The sequence below is a fragment of the Schistocerca americana genome, chromosome 1 (genome assembly GCF_021461395.2).
Source record: "Schistocerca americana isolate TAMUIC-IGC-003095 chromosome 1, iqSchAmer2.1, whole genome shotgun sequence".
Classification (NCBI taxonomy): domain Eukaryota; kingdom Metazoa; phylum Arthropoda; class Insecta; order Orthoptera; family Acrididae; genus Schistocerca; species Schistocerca americana.
In genome coordinates, this window is record NC_060119.1 from 1,127,229,897 (window position 1) to 1,127,235,896 (window position 6,000).

Below are 6,000 nucleotides of genomic sequence, written 5' to 3' on the forward strand. Positions count from 1 at the left end.
TCGTAACCAGTAATTTGTTACGAGATTTGCACAATGCAAAATTCGTGCCCAGAACAAGCTCAAATTTGAAGATTGTATTGTCACCAGGTCGCCACGTGTAACCTGATCCTCACTTATCGACCTTAATGACAGTGAAAAATTAAACTGCGTGTACCTAATGGAAATTTGGGAAAAGCAATCGTCACCGAAGTTAATGTCGGTAAAGAGGGAGGAAAGGGTTACACCTAAATGAAAGGAAAAATGCAAATGAAACTGGTGGAAATTAATTTTGAAAAGGGGTAAAGTTAATAAAGAAAGTAACTGCGTCGCCGTTACGTTAACAATTAATTGGCGTTAATTAGATATTTGAGATTTGGGGAAAATTACGGTCGCCAGTCCTATGGACAACTACTACAATAACTGAAAAAGAAAGGTTATTACACATATAATTAGCACTAGAAGCGTGGCAACTGAAGGTTGACACGTGTAGTGTGAAAACTGAAAGTTTGCAAGAAGTAATAAATTTCGCTACACTCTGACTTAATTTAGCAAAAGAATTAATAAAACCGGAAAATTGAAAGTTAATTTAGTGACTGAAATTAATAGTGAGCTTTGTTTCTGAAGCACATCGAAATTCAGTATAATATGGTTAGTCATGGGCTACCTCAACAATCATTTCAAAAGCTACTTGAATCTATGCAATTTAGAAATACGAGATTTAATTTTGAACTTGAATTAAATGATTCTGAACAATTAACAATAGTAAAATTTAGTACGTACCAAGCTGAGCTGCAGTCACAGGTAAGCTAAAATATGGTAACAAAACTCGCACTCTTTAATTTGTGCTTCAGTAATCTAAATATTGTAGCCAGCTATGAATACTTTTAACTGAACTTTGAAATTAAAGCAGTGAAATGGAATGATATTACTTTAATGCTGGCGTTTGAATTTCAACGACACTCGGGATCATTATGGAAAAGGAAGGGACCCTGCTTGGTAATGCAGTTGGGTCAATGAGCAACAAAGGTTCATGCTACGTTGCTGTAATTTAGTGAGAAAAATTTAAGTTTGAAAAGCTGAGGTCTGCCATACAGTTCTAAAACTTTACGTGCTACCAGTCTTCCTTATTGGTTGATTGAAGGTTTGAAGTCGTCGATCGAGGAGGTGGCGACAGTCACTCATTGTCGGCCGTCGCTGTTGCAGAAGCTGGATGTTGGCGCGCCTTCTTCTCGACACGGTCTCCAGTCGAAACGGGCTCTTGATGTGTGCCAGCTAACGCTCCCGTCCGTGACACCATGTCAGAGGCTAACATAGCAAGTCGAGCGCAATTACATGCTGCCAAACCCCGAAAGCGCGGCAACTCGCGGGAGCGTCACACAACACACCTGCTCCACTGCACTACTCCAGCCAGGCTCCCTCTGCCCGCGCTCCACGCGGCCGAGTTCACACTACCAAAGATCCTAAACACTTTGGTTCTCCACACGACCTATCGATGTATTCGTTCGATAGCACAGTTTTCCGTAGGCAGGACCCAGCGTAAAAATACGAATAATATTTACAAAACAAACCAATTATACATCGACATAATTGGATAAATAAACATATATGTATACAAATAGTAAAACAATTACAATATATAAAGACACAGAAATGTCATATCTTCAGGTACCAAAATTAGGAAAAAATTTTATAGTACAATAGATGGAAATAGGATGATATGCATTTCCGGCGTTACAAACTGTAGTATCGTATTGAAGCTGCATGGGCTGCTGTACCTCTAAATGCCATCCAAGCTCTGTTTGACTCAATGCCCAGGCGTATCAAGGCCGTTATTACGGCCAGAGGTGGTTGTTCTGGGTACCGATTTCTCAGGATCTATGCACCCAAGTTGCTTGAAAATGTAATCACATGTCAGTTCTAGTATATTTGTCCAGTGAATACCCGTTTATCATCTGCATTTCTTTTTGGTGTAGCAATTTTAATGGCCAGTAGTGTGTGTAGTAATAAATCACGTTAACAGCAACCAATGGTAATATTAATGCAGAGCCGGCCGAAGTGGCCGTGCGGTTAAAGGCGCTGCAGTCTGGAACCGCAAGAGCGCTACGGTCGCAGGTTCACATCCTGCCTCGGGCATGGATGTTTGTGATGTCCTTAGGTTAGTTAGGTTTAACTAGTTCTAAGTTCTAGGGGACTAATGACCTCAGCAGTTGAGTCCCATAGTGCTCAGAGCCATTTAATAATGCAGATATACAACAGAACATTTGAAAAATAAGAATCAGTTTAAAAAAAATGTAACTTAAAATAAATCGAATTAACTCAAGTCCCAGGTGTATAACTGCCATCTTACATCACGAGATGCAGGGGATAGGCAAACTAATCTGAGCAGCAGTAGTAATGGGATGGTTGTGTTCGACAGTCAACAGCGCCGGTAAGGAACGTGTCGCGCTGGACTGTGCGTGTTCAGTACGGACTAGGCACCAGTGCAGGTTATTTACGAGTAGTGCACACTTCGTATTTGCATTCAGAGGCCGAGGTCGACGTGCAATTAAAGACCTAACAGAGTTCCAAAGAGTGGAGATTGTGGAGGCCCCAGCAGCTGGAGCATCAGTAACCGAGACAGCCAACTTATTGAATGTTTCAAGAGCAGCTGTTTCAACAGTTATGACAGCCTACACAAAACATAGAAATACATCATCGTGTAAACGTAATAGTGCCTGCAAATGAAAACTAAAGCCGGCCGCGGTGGTCTAGTGGTTCTAGGCGCGCAGTCCGGAACCGCGGGACTGCTACGGTCGCAGGTTCGAATCCTGCCTTGGGCATGGATGTGTGTGATGTCCTTAGGTTAGTTAGGTTTAATAGTTCTAAGTTCTAGGGGACTGATGACCACACAGGTTAAATCCCATAGTGCTCAGAGCCATTTGAACCATTTTGAAAACTAAATGACAGGTCATTGTCGTACGCTTGCATGAATTGTGTCAAAACAACACAAAACTACGGCGACTGAAGTCACTGCAAAGCTCAATAGCCACCTTAGAGACCATTTCTGTCGACACTGTCCGCTGAGAACTCCATAAATCGAATATTCACGGATGAGCTGCTATACCGAAACCATTAGTGATGGCACCCAACGCAAAGAAGCGTAAAACATGTTGTCAGCAGCATTAATCGTGGACGGCTGATCAGTGGAAACACGTCACATGGTCCGACGAGTCAACGTTTTCATTATTTCCAACATCGGGCCGGGTTTACGTCTAGAGAACGCCAAAAGAAGCCTACCACCCTGACTGCCTGACTGCAACGGTTGAGCATGGAGGTGGAAGTGTGATGGTGTTGGCAGCCATATCATGGTATTCTGCTAGTCCCATCATTACTCTCAAAGGCTGTGTTAGAGCAACGATTATGTGAACATTTTAGGTGATCAGGTGCACCCCATGATTCAAATGTTGTTCGCCAACAATGATGCCATATTTCAACACGATAATGCATCCATTCACACAGCCAGGACAGTACAATCGTGGTATGAGGAGCATGCAACTGAACTGCAGCGTCTTCCATAGCCAGCACAGTCCCCGGAGTTAAACATTACCGAACCCTTGTGGGTGGTACTGGAGCGCAGACTCCAGAGCAGATTTCCACCTCCCACGTCACTACAGGAGTTAGAAGAGGTTCTGATCGAAGAGTGGTATTACATTTCATTGGAGACTACACAATCATCATATGTCAGTATTCCAAGAAGAATTGCAGCTGTATTACTGGCAAATGGGCGGGGGGGGGGGGGGGGGGGGGGGGGGGGGGGGGGGAAGGGGGGGTGCGGGGGGGGGGGTCTCCAGCCCCTTATTAATAAACCATTCCCAAGTATGTACAGGTGTTCATATTATTTTGCCTATCCCATGTATGTTATTGGTAACCTCGGAGGAACTCGAGGTTTGCCGACTAATTACAGCTACACCTATTTCTAAACTTATTATTGCTAGACTATTCTACATCACCCACACTGGCCTATACATGCCTCGACAATCTTCGACTCTACGGATACCCGTGTGGTTGACCATAGCACTCTTTATTTTCTTTATATATATATAATTAAGAGAAACATATTTTAAGTTTCTCTCAATTGCCACGCGGAGTAGCCGCGCGGTTCGAGGTGCCATGTCACAGATTGCGCGGCCGCTCCCGCCAGAGGTTCGAGTCCTCCTTCAGGCATGGGGGTGTGTTTTGTTCTTAGCATAAGTTAGTTTAAGTTAGTGTAGCTAGTGTGTAAGTCTAGGGACCGATGACTTCAGAAGTTTAGTCCTTTAGGAGTTCACACACATTTGAACATTTTTCTCTTAATTAAATGAATATTGCCGTCATTATCTAAAATTGAAGAAAGGCTTCTTGTGACATAATTTGATACTCAGAGTGCCCCCTTGATCTTACAGATTGAAAATTAAGCAGTTGCCTTTTAAATATCCAATGTGCTGTCATACATAATTTAGTCCACAAGTTTTAGTCGCTTAAAATTGTTTGCAGGTCGCAGTCTAACAGTCTGCAGTCTCTCTCTACCTGAGAAAGGGGGGATCTGAGAACGACATAAACAGCGGAACGTTCCTCTTCACATCCATAGATTGGTGTGTTACTACATCCCACACGATGTAGATGTTTTGGGTATGGACCATGATCTGTTAATAGGTGCACCATACCTCGCAGTTTGAGCCTGTTCCTGCCGCATGGGAATATGTTGTAAACACGCTCTGCGGTGCTCCTGGTGTCCCAGTCAGACTGCCATCCATCTAATGTCCAGGCTCGTATATGTCTTTTATCAGTAATATGAGTTCCTGTGATGCCGTACACACGATCATATTGCTCATGCCCCAACCCATACAGCGCTGCCCTGTAATGTACCACGACATCTCTCGGGCATATTCAGAGAGCCACCAGTAAACGCTCTACAGCGGTAGTGCGAAAGGGGTTGTTGAGCATCAGAGGTACTCTCCACTGAACTGGTCACAGTATCGTCTTGTAGCTGCCTAGTGTAAGGCGATGCACCATAACGCTAGCAGCGAAGTCCACAGTGGCGTTGACCATAGTTTCGTGATATGACCGCACCACATGCGACGGTAATTTATAGTCGACAGTACCAGCAATCTTATGGATAATTTTGGCCGCTTTCTGAGAAAGATTTTATGTGTTCTAGAAAGTTTATTTTCTCGTCTAGAAGAATACCTAAATATCTACTAACAGTGCTGCGTTTCACAGGTATTCTGTCAAGCCTCACGGAAGGATTTCTGGCATGAGAAAGTCTTCCCTTCAGAAGTATGTATGTGGTATTATGAATAGCTATAGTCAGTTTGTTGCTGTTGCACCAATGCTGCTTCTGAGCAAGCATATCGTTCGTCTTTTCCTCAAGTCTCGCCCTGGAGTCGGCAAACACAACAACTAGGATTTCATCTGCGTATGCAACACTACCTTCAATAGCATCTGCACCATTTAAGAGATGTAATAAGGGTTCAGTTCTAAAATACCATAACAGTGGACCACTTATGGAACCTTGAGGGCAGCTGCTGGTAATGTTTTTTTATCACTTTTCTCTGCCCTGCAAGCCACTGGATGCTACGTCCACTACAGTAATCTACAAAGCTCTTATACAGACATTTGGGGACCCTGCGATGTCGAAGGCGTGCGAACATTGCAGGCCAACAAAGACTGTCGAATGCATCTGCGATGTCCTTCATGAATGCGACTCTATACTTCTTTGTCGAATTCCCTACAATCTGAAGAGCTCCAGTAACCCCTATTCTGAATCCATACTGACACTGATTTAAACGTGAGAGCTCCTTGCAACCGATCACAGAGCAGACGCATCTTAGTTGCCCTGGAGCCTAGCAGTTCCCTATGATTGCCCCAAAGCACGTTGAAAGGCCCTTCTTCTTGATTTAGCCCTTTGCCTCAGCGTGCAAAGTTCTTGGTTCAATGGACTGTAGCCTGACTGTTATCCCTTTTCTTAGCAATATAAATGTCCTGTGATCTTTGCAGTGTCTC